This window comes from Ursus maritimus, assembly GCF_017311325.1.
Source record: "Ursus maritimus isolate PB19 chromosome X unlocalized genomic scaffold, ASM1731132v1 scaffold_X1, whole genome shotgun sequence".
In the NCBI taxonomy this organism is placed as follows: Eukaryota; Metazoa; Chordata; class Mammalia; order Carnivora; family Ursidae; genus Ursus; species Ursus maritimus.
Genome location: NW_024423319.1, coordinates 96,100,184 through 96,120,068, shown reverse-complemented (window position 1 = coordinate 96,120,068; position 19,885 = coordinate 96,100,184).

The following is a 19,885-nucleotide window of genomic DNA, read 5'->3' as shown; positions in this document are numbered from 1 at the left end:
CGATGAATTCTATTATGCAAAACAGAAAATATGCAAGCAGAATATTTTGAAGTATTTTAATGGCTCTTCAACTACTTCCAATAACAGGAACATAGATAGAAACCCATTTTTTTTCTTTCCTGGCCTAGACCCTCTGTTTCAGTGGTCTCCAAACCTCTTGTTCACGCTCCCTCTAAAGGGATTTCAAAAAACGTTTTATTCATTGCACATTTATAATGTAGTATCTTTTTTAACCTAAGTTTGAGCAGTTGCAAAAGATACAATTTCTGGCATAATACATACATTGATATTTTAAAATAAAGCAGTTATATCTGTCTTTTAAAATAGCTCATATTATCCAAATACCATAATGGTCTGATACAACAACACTGGTGTGAAAAATAATGCACCAACAAAGCTTTTATTCCACAATCAGAAATTTTGTATTATTCTTCTCCTTGAAATCATATTAACGTTGTACTTCCTCCAAATAATCTTAGCATAATATGAGATATTTTATATTTGAGAGTCTTTTATTGATCACAGTAACTTATGTTTCAAAACAAAACACTTATCTGAATTGACATTATTTTTACAAATTTTCTGTCACCACAAAGGTCTAAATGTTAAGTTTTCTTCTGTTTTGTTACCAATTAAACATATTGGTAGTAAATAGTCAATCAGAGCAATGCACATACTTTATACATTTTGAGAAAAAAAATCAATCAACCTAAAGCATAAAGCATTATCAGAAGCATATTCCTAAATGAGGTGAAGGAGTTACATTCTTTGCTTCTTCAATTGGTTTATGTATCTGTAGATGGATATCAATTATTGCTAGTATGAGTCAAAATACGATATCAATTCTATTTCTTTTTCTCATTTTATACATGTAAGTGCTGAGTAAACTTCTTCATGAACATAAATAGATGGTAATCAAGTTGTGTTATAGCAATCTCGCTCAAGTGCTTGTACTCCTTCTGAGTTACTTGGAAACTAGATTAAACCATCTTCAGTTTTGCTGAAAGCAGAGAACTGAAAATCACCTGAGGGAAGGGAAGAATGAAGGGGGGGTAAACAGAAGGGGGAATGAACCACGAGAGACTATGGACTCTGGGAAACAAACTGAGGGTTTCAGAGGGGGGGGTGGGGGAATGGGATAGGCCGGTGATGGGTAATAAGGAGGGCACGTATTGCATGGTGCACTGGGTGTTATACGCAACTAATGAATCATCGAACTTTACATCAAAAACTAGGGATGCACTGTATGGTGACTAATATAACAAAATAAAAAATAAAAAAATAATAATAAAGTAAGGTGCTTATGAGCAGGAAAAAAAAACACCTGAACTTCAAAACAATTTGATATCCAGTCATTAATAGTATTGATTTTCTTAACATTGACAGCAATCTTGTAAATTGTTTCATTGGCAAAACTATAGGTATTTACACCAGTGGACAACCCTAATAAAATGAGTGAAAGGGAAGCCTTTCTTTTGTAAAGTAAGAGCGGGTTTAAACAGAGAGAGAGACAGAGTGTAAAAGTGAAGAGCAAGTGGGGAACCAGGATGATTCCTTGACCCTGATACTCACCCTCACTCATACAAATTGGTTTTAGGATAGAATACACATGGGAGTTGAGACTATGCAAATAGCTGGGCTTAAAATGGGGTATAGATATACCCCTATATCCTTTTGAAAGTCCTTAGGTACCTCCTGGATACCACTTTTCTTTTCTTTTTTGCTTCTAAAGATTTTATTTATTTATTTGACAGAGAGGGAGAAAGAGAGCACAAGCAGGGGAGGGGCAGAGGGAGAGGGAGAAGCACGCTCAGGGCCCAATCCCAGGACCCTGGGAACATGACCTGAGCCGGAGGCAGACGCTTAACTGACTGAGCCACCCAGGTGCCCCTGGATATCACTTTTCTAATTATCTTTTTCCATTACCGTCTGATATTTAGACATGTTCTCACTTTTTTTTTTGGATAGCAATGGACATGATAGGAGTGAGGGGAATAAAGTCAGGTGGAGGCACCTAACTGCCAAAAGCCAGATGGATGTGATCATCATATGTTAGAAGGATAGGAGTGGCAACCGAGGAGGTGTGACTGAACTTCAGAGATGGCTAATCGAGCATGAGTACCCGGGGCAAATATATATGGGTGGCCAACTAGAGTCTTACTCACTTTGTGCCATTAAAAGAAATAAAATATCAAGATCCATTGCCTAGCTCCCGGCCATAAGCTAGTTTTCAGATGTGAAACACACTGACTGAAATGAGTCATGATCTCCAGGAGAAAAGAAAAGAAAACAAAACAAAACAGAACACTCTTCAATACCATGGAAAGGGATATACAGTAATGGTTACATTAGTTTTCCCCCAAAATGACTTAGAGTCATTCACTCAGTTCCACTGGGGAAAGAAAAATACCCAAACATTTCGAGGAAGTTGACAATGATACCAAAGAGGTCCTAAGTATCATTATGTACCCCTCTCCTAGTAGAGCAAAGGCATGTGGGGAATAGGTAATAAACAGAGTCCTGCCTGAGCTCTGGCTTACAGTGGGTCCGCGAATTCACCTCGTGGTCCTTACCCTTGTACCTGAATGTGTAAATGGCATTGGCATACTTGGGAGTTAGCACAACCCCCACATCGGGTGCCTGAGCTGTGGGAGTAAGGGCTAACATTGTGGGGAAAGCGAAGTGGAACTCTTTTGCATCACCCAACATTCTAAATCAAAAATGTTTTGGAGGGCACGTATTGCATGGTGCACTGGGTGTTATACGCAACTAATGAATCATGGAACTTTACATCAAAAACCAGGGATGTACTGTATGGTGACTAACATAATATAATAAAAAATTATCATAAAAAAACATTTTGCATCTGGGTAGTGCACAGCAGAGATTAATGTCACCTTTTAAGATATGAAAGATTCAGAGGGGTTGACTCCACAATATCTCCATTTAGTTTTCCTGCAGAAACTTCATGGATCCTGGACGATGCAGCAGACTAATGCAAACTCAACCAAGTAACAGGTTCAAAGACAGCCGCTAAAGGACATCGGATCACCCCAGCCTTGGGTACATGGCTCGCACCAGTGCCATGGCAAAGGCATTCTTTTCAGTAGTTTGCATTCACATGGAATGAACAAAAGCAGTCATAGTTTTGCTCCAGATTTACTTTAACTCATTTGCCGTCTGTCATGACATATTGCAAAGAGAGCTCAACTATCCAGACACCCTGCAGGACACCACATTGATCCACTATGATACTTGACTAACGTCTACATGAGCAAACAGTGGCTAGGGTGCAAAAAGCCTTGGTGAGATGCATGCTCTCAGGAGGGTGGGAGAGAAACTCAGTGAAGTTTCAGTTTTATATCCCTCACACTTTAAAGGGACGTGCTTGGATATGCTCTCCAAAGTAAAAGAAAAGTGATTGCATTTTATACCTCCTATCACACAGAATGAAGGGCCCCACTGGTGAGCATCTTTAGGCTCTGAGGCAGCATGTTCCAACACTAGAGAGACTGCTCTAGTCATTACACTGCGTGTCACAAGTTTTGAGAGCAGCCTAGAGTATGAAAAACGCACTGTAGTAGGTCCAGGTTGTGACGTAAACGGCCCTATGTCTCGTGCAACATGGTAACCCCTATGGTCCTGGAGCTATTGGTATCTGTGGGGGGAAATGGCGCCATGTGGGGATTATGACAAACTCCAGCGGATGAATGACTACTCAGGACTCTCCCACTGCCCAGTCCTGCTTCTGCCTGCTCCCTTCCACAGGTGTTGATCACTCACAAATATCGCTGACTCCCAGCACCGTCTAAGGATCTGCCTCCTGGGAATCTAGCCTGCAGCAGAGGACGGAGAAACGTAGTTTCCTCTGTGTCCATGGAGAAAGAAGATCGTTTTCTGAACACAGGGTATAGGTCGTACTACAACAAGGGTTCCTTCGTCCTCCCTGACTTTTCAGGACCACCTCCCTCCAGTGTATTTTGGGAAAACAGACTTTGTCTCATCAGGTGTACTCTTGAGTCATTTCTCTCTTCGCTCTTGCTCTGCTCTCTTCTTTCCTCTTCATTACTCTTGGTTCTAGCAATAATGGTAATAGCTGTCTCTTAACAGGTGCTATGTGGCAGGTACTCTCCAGATTCTGTGTATGAATTATCTTACACAATAGTCACAATAGCCCTACTACTACCCCGATATTACAGATGAGGATACTGAGCACATTAGGGTTGAGTAATTTCCTTGAAGTTACACAATTAACAAGGGAAAAGCTGGGTGGGGTGCCTGGGTGGTGCAGTCCATTGAGAAACCAACTCTTGGTTGGCACTCAGGTCATGATCTCAGGGTCTTGACATCCAGCCCCGAGTTGGGCTCTGCACTCAGTACAGAGTCTTTCTCCCTCTCCCTCCGCCCCTTCCCCCACCCTCACTGTCTCTCTCTCTATCTCAAATAAATAAATAAATAAATAAATAAATAAATCTTAAAAAAAAAAAAAAGCTGGGCTTTGACTCCAAATATTCCAACAAGATTCAATGTTTCCAACATTCTATTTTCATTAACTGGAAGCACCTGCGATCTATCATTGTCCCACCAGGATCTATGCTTTATATTACACCCATGCCTTCCTACAAAATGCCACTGACCAACCACAACCAGAGTTAACAGAGTTTTAATGACTATCCTGGGTATTCCAGAGTGATTACTTACAGGGTAGTAGAAATTTTACATACAATCTCAGTTTTCAGTTTTCATAGATAATTAGCAATCTTTACTTGCCGTGGAAGTTCCCTGTTGGCTGTGACCATTCCTAATTACCTAATTTCCTGCTGGGATCTAAGATCTTCTCTCACTGTAAGTTAACCACCCTGATAGCATTACTCTCTGTTGATGGGCAACTTTCCCCTCCATCACTGAAGACACAACTCTCAAATCCCTGCTGTTTTCTATAATATACCACATTAACCCTTTCTTTGCTTTATTCTTTTTTTATTTATAATTTTTTATTATGTAATGTTAGTCACCATACAATACACGTACAGTACGTCCTTAGTTTTTGATGTAGTATTCAATGATTCATTATTTGCGTATAACATCTTTACACAATATGTCATTGTAGGTTGAGAAAGAAAACACTTGTTTTCTTTTTAAATTTTTTTAAAGATTTATTTATTTATTTGAGAGAGAGAGGTGGAAGGAGGAGCAGAGGAAGAGGGAGAGAGAGTCTCCCAATGCGAAACTTGATCTCACAACCCTGAGATCATGACCCGAGCCAAAACCAAGAGTCCATGCTTAACCAACTGCACCACCCAGGCGCCCCAGGAGTTGCTCTCTTTTTAAAAGAAAAGCGCTATCAAGGTGTTAGCACAGACAAAAAGAAAAACCACTCTCTCCTGAGAATATACTTACTATTTTGCAAAAAGTTGGGGATACTTGAATTTAGTCTTTTTGTAAAAGTCATCTTCTCACACTTTTTGTAGTAAATACATATATAAATATTTTTAAATGTGCACATAAAATCTCACCCATTTAAGTTTTTTGTTTATTTCACTATGTTTTATTTACATTGCTAATAATTTCTTTGGCTCGGGCACAATATTGTAATTATTTTAGCTTCATAATGTTCTTCCTTCCCTTCCTTCCTCCCTCCCTCCCTCCCTTCCTTCTTTCCTTCCTTCCTTCCCTTCCTTCCTTCCTCCCTCCCTTCCTTCTTTCCTTTCTTCCTTCCTTCTTTCCTTTCTTCCTTCCTTCTTTCCTTTCTTCCTTCCTTCTTTCCTTTCTTCCTTCCTTTTTGTGAGATTACTCTATTGAAGTAAGGACAGGGATCTGGTAGTTCTGTCTTCTTGGACACTTTTTTGGACACCTTCTTGAACTCTTTCATACTAACCCCATGTCCCCAAATCACTCCTGTGGAACCCTCAAATGCTGAGGAACAGACTTTAAACACCTCTCTCAGACCACACACAGATGGGGCCCCAATAGCCTTGCTCTAACTTTTCCTGGGGGATCACAGTGTTCAATGGATTATAAACAGTGCAGTGGCAAATTCAGAGGTTGAGCAGGAAGCGAATTCAATTACCCAGAAAAGACTACCTTAAAACAATGCCATCAACAGAAGTAATCTATTTAGGTTACCTGATCTATTTGCCTACTCTGTGCCTTTTGCTTTTTAAAGATAAAATCCTACATGATTCTTTTCTATGAGAATCATCATTTCAAAATCAAATTAAAGTCCCTTCAAAATGAGCTGGGCTGTTATAAAATGAGTAAGTCATGAGGATGTAATGTACAGCATGGGGACTATAGTTAATAATACTGCATTGCGTATTTGAAAGTTGCTAAGAGAGTCAGCCTTAAAAGTTCTCATTACAAGGGAAAAAAATTCTGTTACTATGTATGGTAAAGGGAATTAACTACACTTATTGTGGTGAGGATCTTGCAAGATATATAAACACCGAATCATTATATTGTACACCTGGAATTAATATAATGTTGTATGTCAGTTATACCTCAATTTTAAAAAAAGGCTGATCTGGAAATAATATATACAAACAGAGTAGGGAGAATTGTTTGATTTATGCTTGCTTCTTGCCTTCTATGCTGAATTTTCTGAAAACTTGATTGCTATGTTCCTCTATGTTTCTGTAGACCATTTCATTTAACCAAGTGGATTTTCATTTACTGGATTCATTTACTCATTTTCATTTCATTTACCTGAATTCCGTCTTTTTGTAAAAGCAGTTTTCCCTTACCTATGTAGTAAATATGCATATAAATATTCACATAAATATGCATATTTTCACCAGGATTTTTTGTTTTTTTCACTATGTTTTATTTACATTGCTATCAATTTCTTTGACCCTAACACAGTATTATAATTTTTGAGCTTTATAATGTGTTTTATTTCTTTAAAGGACACGTCTTTATCATTCCTGTTATTTTCCTAAATAACAGCAGCTTTTTTTTCTTTTTAGAGGGGGTGGATATGGGCAGAGGGAGAATGAGAGATAGAATCTTCGGCAGGCTGCGTGGCCAGCACCAAGCCCGACATGAGGCTTGATCTCACAACCTTGAGATCATGACCTGAGTCGGAATCAAGAGTCAGATGCTCAGGTGACTGAGCCACCCAGGCACCTCAACAGCAGCTTTTTGTACCCACTTATTATGACATATGAATCTGGAATATTTTTTTAATTTAAAAGATCCCCATTGAGACTTACACATGAATAGCTTTATAATTTAATTCAAAGACCAATAGACATTTTGAAGAGACAGATCTAATGCAGATTTTTTTTACATTTTTTGTGTGAAATATTCCTTATGTAACAAAGTGCATTAAGAATGTTTAACTAATAAAGCTGTTAAGCGAGTGGGTTCTGGATTCAGATAGCCAGGATTCAAACCACTCATTGACCACTCACTGGTTATCTGACCTTAGGCAAGTTTCTTAACATTAATAAATCTTTCTTTCCTCTTCTGTAAAATAGACTAATAATTATACCTATTTCATAATGTTGTGAAAATTAAACAAGGTAATCTATGTAACTCAGCATAATGCTTGGCATGAAGTGAGTGTTTAGTAAACATTATTTATTATTATGGTGATGATGATTATTAATAATTCTATCCATTCTTTTTAACAAAAATTGTTCAATTGTCTTCCAAGTCCTTGACTAAACTCACCTCTTTTAGTAAGACAAGTGAGTGTTTTTATGTATTAGGAAAAGATCTAGATTTACACTATAGAGATAAGCAAATTTAAACTATGTAGTGACTTGAAAAGATTTTTGCTTCTAAATGACAGAATCTAGGTTCAAAAGGACAGAAAATCTATGAGAAGAGCTTTTGAATAAATTTTGAGTTAGTTTCCTGACTACGTTAGACCAAACCAAAAATTTTGGAAGAAACCCATTATAAAGTTCCATCGCAGAGGTCAAATTTTCTAGACTTGGATTCATTCCACTTTGAAGGTCCCTTGTTTTTCACCTGTGCTAATATCTTGAATGACATGCTTGTCTGAAATTGGCGTTTATGGTATTTAATTTTATTTGCTTCTCGGTCAATTCTTGGACGAGGTGCAACCCTGCAGCTTCTCAGGGATTAATCTCAAGTCATCTGAATTTATTAACAAAACCATGATCTGAAGTAAATGACCCAGTAGTTTAGTGCTACAGTTAGTTATTTGTAAGTGCTGAGTATCATTAACCTGAAAAGAGACATCTTGTAAAAACACAAATTTCTCTCAGAATCAATATGGTATTTCCATAAATGCTTCATTTTCTGGGATCTGATTCAGAAATGCATGCTCTTCCATCTCTATGATCAAATTAGACCATAAGTTACATGCTGGGCTGCTTTTTGTTGCTGTAGGATGCTGGTAGCCTATTATCTCACTGCTAATGGTAGCCTTAGAGGCTTCCCATGGTGTTCCTTCCAAAGTTTCCAGGCCATTGTTTTAAAAATATGTTTAGGTCTTTTATAGCAAATGGTTGTTAATGTATTGTTTGTAGAACAGAGGAGAAGTGGAACACCACAATCTGTGCTGGTGGAGAGCCATTTTCAGTTGCCGCTTTGCTATTAACATGAAAGGATCTTAACAGTTTCTCAGAAAATTCAGTTCATTGTATTCAATTTATAGTCTCTGTGGGGTTTATAGAATTTTCTACAGAAGATAAAATTCTGTGTTTGAAAGAATGAGAAGAGGTTATCTGTGAGATTATACATGGTACTTAAATGTATGTTTCCATGTTTATGTATATACAGACTTCTAAAAATAATGAATTTGGTTTGCTATATCCCATTCAAATATTACCTTCTTTATGATTAATTGCAGTTACAGAGATAAGTCTATAGCTCAGAAAGTTTAAAAAATGCAGGATGAATGTCCCATTAATTTTAAACATATATCAGAAGCATTAGATCGTGGAGAAATACATGGGCCGGTGACTTAGTTAGAAATTTGATATGGATAAATTCTTGCAACCAAATGCATGCATCTATGCATCTTTTAGATATCACCATGGGATCATTTGAATTCTTTTGCATCTTATCCATAAGGATGCCAACAAGAATTCTGATAACTAGATATAGATGAACAATGCTGTATATGGAGGGGAAAAAAAAGGAAGAAACATGTAAGTGATTACATCATTAATAACCAAATGGCCTATCTATTCATTTATTTAATATTTTATGGCATGCCTGTTATGTGTGGGTCCTGGGCAAAAACAAGGAATAATCCAGAAGGTTGTGATGTCAGGAAAACCCAGGAAAGTATATTTCAGGAAGAAGAGATTGGTAATTGGTGTCAAATGCTGCTAAAATTTCAAGACTTCAAGGGATGCCTTGGTGGCTCAGTTGGTTAAGTGCCTTCAGCTGAGGTCATGATCCCAGAGTCCTGGGATCGAGTCCCACATCAGGGTTCTTGCTCAGTGGTGAGCCTGCTTCTCCCTCTGCCTGCCACTTCCCTTGCTCAAACCCTCCTTTTCTCTGACAAACAAATAAATAAAATCTTTAAAAAAATAAAACTTCAGGACTTCAAGATTTTCATAAGAAACTATAAACAATGCAAGCAGTGAGTTGAAATGTAATCTCACAATTTACTTAACAAACATGGTTATGAAGGAGAAAGAGAAATGAAATACTGGCTTAAAAAATCCAGAAGAAAGGATATCTCAAGGCTCTGAGAGATTTACAGCATGATGGAAGCCATAGAGGTACAGGAGCTTTGATCTTATAGAAGGACACCTTATCCCACTTTAGCAAGAGGGAATGCTAAGAGATGCGTCAGTGAATCCCAAAACAGCAAATATAATACCCTTTGCCCCCATCGTGCATTAGTAAACTTTGGTCCTAGTGGTTATCAAGGTCAATTACCTTAGCTAGTACAGTAAATCCTTTCTTGCATTGCTGGGTTATTGTCCATTTATGATAAAAGGTCAACAAAGTGGGTATGGAGGGAACGTGCCTCAACATGGAAGTACATCAGTGGAACAGAATCATAAGCCTAGAAATGAACCCATGCTTACATGGTCAATTAATTTATGACAAAGAAGGCAAAAATATACAATGGGTAAAGGACAGTCTCTTCAATAAATAGTGTTGGGAAAACTGGACAGTCACATACAAAAGAATGACACAGGACCACTATTTTACCCATACACGAAAACTAACTAAAATGGATTAAAGACTTGAATGTAAGACCTGAAACCATAAAACTCCTAGAAGAAAAATAGATGGTAAGTTCTTTCATATCAGTCTTGTGATAATTTTTTTAATTTGACCCCAAAAACAAAGGCAACAAAGGCTAAAATAAACAAGTTGGACTACATCAAACTGAAAAGCTCTGCACAGCAAAGGAAACCACCAACAAAATGAAAAGGCACCCTACTGAATGGGAGAAGATAGTTGCAAATTATGTATCTGATAAGGGGTTAATATCCAAAATATATACAGAATTCATACAACTCAATAGCAGAAAAAATAATCCAGTTAAAAAAAATGGGCAGATGATCTGAATGGACATTTTTTCAGAGAAGACATACAGTTGGTCAACAGACACATGAAAAGATGCTCAACATCACTGATCATCAGGGGAATGGAAATCAAAACCACAATGAGATACTATCTCACAGCTCTTAGAATGGCTATTATTAAAAAAAACAACAATAAATAACAAGTGTTGGTGAGGATGCGGGGAAACACCCACTGTTGCATTCTTGGTGGGAACATAGCTGGTGCTGCCATTGTAGAAAGCAGTATGGAGGTTCCTCAAAAAATTAAAAATAGAACGACCATATAATCCAGCAATTCCACTTCTGAGTATTTACCCAAAAAAACAAAAACACTTAATTTAAAAACATATATGCAGCCCATGTTCCTTGCAGCATTAGTTACAATAGCCAACATATGGAAACAACCTAAGTGTCCATCAATGGATGAATGGATAAAGAAAATGTGGTATGTATATACAACGGAATACTATTCATCCATGAAAAAAATGGAGGAAATCTGCCATATGCAACAACATGGATGGACCTAGGGGGCATCATGCTGAATGAGATACATCAGACAGAAAAAGAGATCAGACAGTATCATCTCACTTATATGTGGAATCTAAAAAACAAACTCATAGATACAGAAAACAGATTGATGGTTGCCAGGGGTGGGGAGTACGGGGATGGGCCAAACGGACGAGGTAGTCAAAAAGTACAAACTTCTAGTTATAAAATAAATAAGCCATGGGAATGTAATGTACAGCATGGCAACTACAGTTAATAACACTGTATTGCATATTTGAAATCTCTAAGAGAGTAGATCTTAAATGTTCTCATCACAAGAAAAAAAATTCTGTAACCATGTATGGTGATGGATGTTAACTAGACTTATTGTGGTGATCATTTCACAATATATGCAAATATTAAATCATGTTGTATAACTGAAACTAATATAATGTATGTCAATTATACCTCAATAGTAAAGAAAAACAACTCATCATGAAGTCATAGCTCTGTTTAAAGACTCCACTAGTTGCAACTGGCTGTATCTGTTTAATTTATCTATTTATTTAGATGCTCAGCCTTTCATCATTTTTCCAGTGGAAATATTTTTCAGCTGGTTTCTTTGAACTCCTTAGCAAGTAAACATAATATTTTTTAAAAAGTTGTTCATCCTTTTTGATTCATAAGATGCTCAACTTAAAAAAGTAGAACTTTTTTAAGACAAAAGGGGAGGGAAAAGATTCCATATTCCTAGTTTATGATAATTATCCCCAAATCACAACTGTCTAGACTATAAATTTCCTAGACAGTAGTTCAACATGTTATTTTAACCTTCTGAAATACAGTTTGATATAAAGATCTTGTGATAATGTAAAGGGCCCAGACATCCCTAAAATCCCAATGACATGTAACAAAACCTCAGTTCAGATCCAATGTCACAGGTTTGTCCAACTTCACCAACGAAGGAGTATTTCCTTTGGAATTATAGGATAAAGCCCTTGATTAGGGATTAATTTCCAATGCGGTCTTGTCAATGGCTCTAAATTGTTCAATTCTCTCTTAGTCATTTTTTTTATTCTTGTTTTTATTAATGTTTAATCATTTACAGGGCACACTTCATTTGCAATGAAAATGCTTGATCATCAAGTTGAAAGATGAATAATAATTGCTTTCTGAGCATTTTTTTTTAATTTCTAAAGCTATCTATGCTCTCCGAAAAATTGGATGTCCTGGACTATACTGATTTTCAATTCCCCCTAGAAATAGCACCAGCTAGGTCCCAAAGTATTATAGGTTGAATTGTGTCCCCTTCCCCCAAAAAGGATATGTTAGAGTCCTGACGCCCAATACCTCAGAATGTGACCTTATTTGGAGGTAGGACTTTTACAGAGATAATCAAATTAAAATTAGGTGAATAGTGCGCGTTCTAATCCAGTATAACAGGCGTCCTTATAAAAAGGAGAAATTTGAACACAGAGACAAACTCCCAGAGAGAACACAAATGAAGATGAAGACAGAGATCTGGGTGATGCTTCTACAAGCCAAGGAACACCAAAGATTGTGAGAAAACCACCAGAAGCTAGGGAAGAAGCATGGAACAGATTATTCTGCATAGTCCTCAGATGAAATCAGCCCTGCTGGCATCCTGATCTCACACGTCTAGCCTCCAGAACTGTGAGAGAAAAAAATCTCTGCTTAAGTCACCCGGCTTGTGACACTTTGTTATAGCGGCCCTAGAAAACTATATACAAAAAGTCTATTTTGTTTGAGCCAATCTAGCGAAGGGAAAATATTACACGCTCCTGCAGCTCACCACATTATTTCATATGAATACTTGCTGTCTGACCAGAAACCATGTATGTCACGTTAAAACCGACAGCTCCCTATATGTTCATTTCACACTAACTATACAGAATATTTTCTTATTTTATTCTGATATAAAAGCTTTACGACCCATTTGTTTTCTTTCTTAGATTGTTTCTTCTTTGTCCGATGCAGCAGTGAAGTGAGCTCCACAATCTATTGAAATGAAGTCCACAGGGATTTAGGTTTCATTCATCTCTCCTCCTCTTTTTACACCAATAGAAACAGTGAATATTTTTCAAGGCTTGGGGATTCTTTTTTTTTTTTTTTTTTTTTTACCAGCCCATACTTTGAGTCTTTCTAATCATAAAGAGGTAAAGAGGTAGACATTTCAGGATGCCAAGACCAGCTAAAGGACTTCACAGCCTTTATTCTGAATCTGATCCATGAAAAGCAATATCCAGGTATTGTCTGTACTCCATTAAATGTCCCTATGTGAATGTGGGAATATTTAATAGTCACAACAATTTTGGTCCTCAGAGTTGCTTACCTTACTGAATGACCAGGTGTCAGTGATGAAATGTTCTGGCCCATAGACAACTTTCTGTAGAGAAAACACAGGAAATATTTCACCAGAGGGTGGGAGCACTCTAACCCTTATTTATTTATTTATTTATTTATTTATTTATTTACTTATTTATTTTACTTTTTTTCTAAGGTAGAAATCGTGGGTCCATGATTAAATACAGTGACAGTTCTTTTTACTTTACATGAATACAAAAAGACGCAAGTCTCCCTGATCTCTTTATAGAGACATTCTACCCTAGCTAAAAAGTTCTGGATTCCTAAACTGTGCAAATAATTTCCAAATGTCAATTATTTTCACTCACTGTAGGTATGCAGCGTATTTTTCCAAGAAAGACCCCAGCAAACTGTATTTAAATGAATGACTCTCATTTATTAGTCCAGTCCTTTCTGACCAAAAGGATTATCATATGGCAATGCCAGGAATCTCAGTCCCCATTTAAAGAATGCACATTAGAAAATAATAACAGTTTACAAGTTTTACTCAGTTATTTTTCTATAAAAATGGGGTCATTTGTATGCCAATAGCTAAAATAAACATGGAAGAACCTGCATGTAAATTTATGATATATGCTTAGGAACAATTTTAAATTTTCTAGGTGTTTTCCACTAATTTTTCACATATTAATTTGACACTAATTTATATCTTTTGGATTTTATTTTTTAAATTAACATACCTTAAAAGTTTAGTGTTTTCAAGGAACTGTTCGTTTTTTTACTCACATATACTGTATTATTACTTTGGAGGTAGAATTTAGTGATTCATCAGTTGCATACAATACCCAGTGCTCATTACATCAAATGCCCTCCTTAATGTCCACCACCCAGTTACCCCATCCCCCTAAGAAATTGTTAGATTTAATTGTTGTCTCCTCGGAAAGGCCTTTTGAGTTTGTATACACCTGATGTCAAAAGTTCTTGGAGACTCTTTTAGACTATTAGTCTTGCTTGATCTCAGCAAGAAATATGAGTAAGTCCCTGTTTACTAAGTACTTACTGTGTGCCTATCACATGTATTATCCTACTGATACCCTACAATAGCATTATACATGGGTTATATTTCTATTCCTATTCGACAGATACGAAAAATAAGGTACAGAGCAGTTAAACAATTTGTCTACATTTATAAAATGATGCTCTGGTAAAGAAAAGATACAAAGCCAGGTCGGTATGACTCCAACAACCATGCACCTTGGATTCAAATCCTCCTCCAGTGTTACCTGGATAAACCACCTTAGAGAAGTTACATTAACTCCTTAGCCCTCAACTTCTTCATCTGTGAATGGTGTAGACAAGTTGTGTTTAGTATTAAATAACACAATGAAGAGTTTAACAGAGTCAATGCTCATGAAATGCTACTATTATTATCATCATTAATAATCTACCTCACTCTTTATCATCCCTGTTCCCTGATCTGAACCCTTGATTCTTCTTTGATTAAGCTTAGAACCTCTCTATAAAGAGTTGCTAAATGACTACATGTTCTGCCATCATCTTTAACTCCAATTAAGTATTTCTCTTTGAGCTAGCTCCTAAGTAACTCCAGGATCCCCTCCCCCCCTTAGTAATTTCCTACGTTATGGTATTAAGATTAAAAATTAGCATTAAATAATTGCATCCGCTCACTTGGAATAGCATGTAGACTAAAGCAGCCAGCATCTAATGCTTCAGCACCCACACAGTTGAACTTCATATTCTGCATTAATATTCTTGGGGGAAAGTCCTGTTTTAATTATTTTCTTTTCATCTTCAGCTTAGTTCAGATAAAAGTATTTCCTTAATATTGCCTTTTATAACACTTGATTCGACAACACTTTTTTATCTTGTTGTATTAGGACACAGTTTTTCTTCCTTTAGAATTTTTGTTAAATGGTAAGAGCAATGTGTATTCATTTAGCTATTTGGAATCAAAGAAAAGGTTTCTAGCTAGTTATCTGTTTTTATCTATATAAGAAACTTGCACATTTCTTTTTTGTAATTTTTGTCTGAATTTTTTATTCTAAAGAAAATCTTTCTCCAAGAATATCTAAATGTCCAGAAATGTGTGAAGGAAAAAGTAAAAATATAAATCACTGCAACTACCCTGGTCACAACCCACACCACAGAGATATCCAGTAGAAAGAGTCTGTGCATAACACACACGTTATTTTATTCTACTTTATTTTTTTTTATTTTGGCAAAGAAACAATTTACTTCCCTACCAGTTGCCAAGCATGCACTGCAATCATGTCAACCCATGCACATTGCTGTTGCAACAGATTCTCAAACCGCCCCCCCCATTCAATATGACTGAAACTCTACACCTACCAAACAAGAAACTGCCACCTCTCCTTCCCCTCAGCCTCTGGCAACCACATTCTGTTTTCTGTGCCCATGGCTTTGAACATTCCAGAAGCGTCAAATAAGTGTTCTCATGCAGTACTCATCTTTCTGTGACCGGCTTTTTTCCTTAGCATGAAACCCTCATTTCATCCATATTGTGACATATGACAAGGTTTCCTTCCTTTTTAAGGCTTAATAATATTTCACTGCATGTGTACACATTTTCTGTATCTAGTCATCCATCAGTGGACATTCAGGTTGCTTCCTCCCTTTGACTACTGTGAATAGTGCTGCAATGAACATGGGTGTAGAAATATCTCTTTGATAGCTTGCTTTTGAAGGTATATAAAAAATATTCTTTTATTTCCTTTATTAATTTTTATAGTTCACATTCCTTTACACTTTCCTCTTAAAATTATTAACCAACAACTTCCAATATGTAAATCAATCTTTTAAAGCATGTTTATTCTTGCATTTCCTGGAAACTGCCCATTTTTTTAAAAAGATTTTATTTACTTACTTGAGAAAGAGAGCAAGCAAGAGAGAGCATGAGCGGTGGAGAGGCAGAGGGAGAGAAGCAGACTCCCCACTGACCAGGGAGCCCAACGTGGTGCTCGATCCCAGGACCCCGAGACCATGACCTGAGCCGAAGGCAGATGCTTAAACAACTGAGCCACCCACGCACCCCCATTTATTTACATTAATATCAATTATGTATATGAAGTTGTTAGCATTCTTATGAATTGTATTTTTAGTACATTTGTTTTTATTTTATTTTGTTTTTGTATTTAAATTCAATTGTCCAGCTTGCAGTACATCATTAGTTTCAGATGTAGTGTTTAATAATTTATCAGTTTCATATAATGCCCAGCACTCATCACATCATGTGCCCTCCTTAATGCCCATCACCCAGTCACCCCATGCCCCCACCCACCTCCCGTCCAGCAACCCTCAGTTTGCTTCCTATAGTTTTCCTATAGTTAAGCATCTCTCATGGTTTTTCTCCCTCTCTGATGACTTCCCATTCTGTTTTCCCTCCCTTCCCCTACGGTCCTCTGCACATTGGTTTTTAAAAATAAATTTAAAAATTTAATAATGTAGGGTTATAAATACATTTAATTATACTTAGATTCACAGGAATTCACTTGCCTTCAGTGTAACTATTTATACTAATTATTTGAAGGGTGAATCAAAGCAAGAAGAAATAATGTTATCTAATTGATTGTAGAAAATCCTGTCTTAAACATCTTATCTGGTGTAATAGGCCTTTGCCTATGCAGTTGTAAGGGGAATGTAAAGAGTCTCCTTGTTTGTTTACCTCTCCTGACTACTCCCAAATCCAAGGAGATGAATTTGGAAGGAAATAGTAAAAACAAAAGAACAGCTAAAACTGCATTCTTTTTCTTAGGATCACTTAAGTTCCAGGATTTTTCTTTCTTCAACAAGGTTACAAAACACCATGCTATCAATGCAAGCACGTACTATTTCCCAACACAGCTCTGTTCACATGGCATCTTTCTACAAGGCCTTTGCATTAGTTCCTCCTCAGGATACTGCCATTAGGCATATTCCGTTTGTGGGGGAATTATTCTTAGATCTTTGACATCTCCCAATCAGATACCCTTTTTTATTCTCTAGAGATTAGGGCAATTGACAATCAGATTCTGTTGTCCCAAGCATCTTCACATGAAAGACATTTAAACAAGCTTCAGAGTGGTTTGCCCAAGAGAAAAGTTTCCCTGCAATTAGGAAGAACGCTTACCATCCTACCATCTGTGCCTTCTGTCAGGTTTTTATGCCTACTGCTTCAGACACGCATCTTCCATTTCTAATTTTATTTGTTTACTTTTTATTGAACATAGATTTTCTCACAATCAGTGACTATTATCCATATTTTAGATAACAATGACATTTTAACATCTTGATTAACAATATAGTCTAAATATTTATCATTTTTTAAAAATCCATCAGATGCACAAATATCCAATATTTGTTACACGAGGAACAAGTTAAAATTAATTATATAAATTAATTAAAATTAAGAATAAGTATATATAATAAAGACACTTAAGGTGAAAATTTCAGAATCTTTCATGTTATCTGAAGTTCATATTGTGCTTTATAATTTGAACAAAAAATTACTTCAATGTGAATGACAGTGTTATGGATCTGACTTTTTTCCCAGGATTTGGAAGTAATTAATGCTTATTTAATATGCATTTATACCATTTTAATAATTTATACATTTTTAAATGCAAAGTTCCTGGTCTATAAATTCTATTTGGCTTTCTAACATATTTTTTTCCCAAATATGATCCTTCAGAGTACAGACATTAAGATACCCTCTTTTTTTAAGATTTTATTTATTTATTGGAGAAAGAGAGATAGTGAGAGAGAGAGCATGAGTGGGGAGGAGAGGGGGAAGCAGGCTCCCCGTGAGCAGGGAGCCCAATGTGGGGCTTGATCCCAGGACCCTGGGATCATGACATGAGCTGAAGGCAGGAATCTTAATGGACTGAGCCACCTGGGTGCCCCAAGATACCCTCTTTCTGAAGCCTGGATTTATGGGTTCAACTTTCATGTAAGATTGCTACTCATTGGAAACAAGAGGTTACATGTAAAAGCCATCACTAACTTATTATTAGTGTTAACCCTAGGAGCATAAATACACATCTCTAGAATATCTTCAAAAAAAAAAACAAACCCTAATTTGAACCTTGGTGTTCTGAAAAATCATTTACAGTCTTTAAATGTTAATCAAATTTCTTTAAAATGTCCATTATAAAATAATAGTATAGAAATAAGTTCACACATCCATGGAAACTTGATATTTGACAGAGTGGCTGCTGCAAATGGTTAAAGAAATGATAGGTTATCCAATAAAGGATGCTAGAACAATTGGTTATTTAAATGAAAGAACTGTAAGTGATTCCCTACCTTATGCTATAAACAAAACTCAATTCCAGATATATTAAGAATTAATCATGAAAAGTAGAACTTTTAAATGTTTGGTATGAAATGATGAAGAATTTATTCTTCACCTCAAGGAATAAAAGGATTTTTTGGAAGGATTTCTTAACCAAAACACACAAAAATGTATGTGTGTATGTGCCCATGTATTTATATTTATATATAAAGAATGTCAAAAGGCACCTTAAGAAATTGAAAATATAAACTGCAGACCTGATGAAGAGATTTTCAATATATTATGATCCACAAAGAATTAGTACAGCAAATATTGAAGAACTTCTAGAAATAAAAAATACATAAACAAATCAGAAAATAGGCAATAAAGTTGAATAAGCAATTTACAGAATGAGAAAAACAGACACACACATAAGAAAATATGATCAATCTCCCTAATAATCAGAGATATGCAAATTAAAACTACAGAGATATTATTTCATACCTGTCAAAATGGCAAAATTTAAAAGTCTGATAATATCAAGTTAAAGCAAAGATGTGAAATAATAGGAAATCTTACAAACTGTTTTCTGGAATATAGATTGAGACAACTACTTTGGGGGAAAAAAAACAACCTGACATTACCCAGTAGATATAATCTAAATAATTTCAATCCCAGATATATACCTTAATAAAACTTTTAAATTAATTTTTAAAGCAATTTGAGTGAAACGCCACAAACATAATATTTTTAAAGTTGCAAAAGAGTACATGCTGTATGATACTAGTTATGTAGAGTGTTAATTGTTCCCAATTCTATTAAATTTTAAGCCATAAAAAAGATAATAACCATATGTGTGTGTGTGTGCACATGACTAGCTTTATCAATATACCCCGAAAGACTAAAAGACAAAGGCACGCATTGGAATGAAAAATGAAAAACACCAACTTCAGTTTAGTAATAGAGCTTCTTATATTGCTTATTTCATGTAAGGCTAGTCTAAGTACTCTCTTTTTATAAAAGCCTTCAATCCTTACTCCTAACTATGAATTAAACACCATTGTTCCTTGCATTTTATAGATGAAGAAACTGAGGCACAAAAGAGATTACTAAGGTCATAAAACTAGCAGTACTACAACTTGCATTTGAACCCGGGAGAAGAACTTCACACCACACTGGGAGGGGAGAGGAGGGAAAAAAAGTCTGATATTTTCAGAAAGAAGGGCACAGGAGCCTTCTCCATACTGTAATAATATTGTATGTCTTTAGTTGGTGGACA